The sequence below is a fragment of the Chrysochloris asiatica genome, unplaced genomic scaffold (genome assembly GCF_000296735.1).
Source record: "Chrysochloris asiatica unplaced genomic scaffold, ChrAsi1.0 scaffold00320, whole genome shotgun sequence".
NCBI lineage: Eukaryota > Metazoa > Chordata > Mammalia > Afrosoricida > Chrysochloridae > Chrysochloris > Chrysochloris asiatica.
This window is the reverse complement of record NW_006408838.1, coordinates 1,414,049-1,414,402: the sequence shown is the minus strand read 5'-3', so window position 1 is coordinate 1,414,402 and position 354 is coordinate 1,414,049.

Here is a 354-nt window from a genome sequence, read left to right as displayed (position 1 = left end):
TTTTCAAGCAAAAAAGAATTGAAAGAAAAAAAAAAAAAAATGCAAGCCTCAGGTTGCAATATTGGAGGATTTTATGGGTAAAATTAAACGTCTCGGGAACCATTCAAAGAAAATGGAAGAAATAAACAGAGTTACTGTACCAAAAAGAATTAGTTGATGTTCATCCATGATCACGAACAGATGGTACTGAAAGGAGTCCAAGGTTCCAGGAATTGATAGACTATAAATGAAAGTGTTTCAATAAGCTAATGGAACACTGGATACATTGATGGGAAAAGATCCATATATGTGCTTATTCCAAAGAAATGTGACCCAACGGAATGTGGAAATCATTGGACAATATCATTAATATCA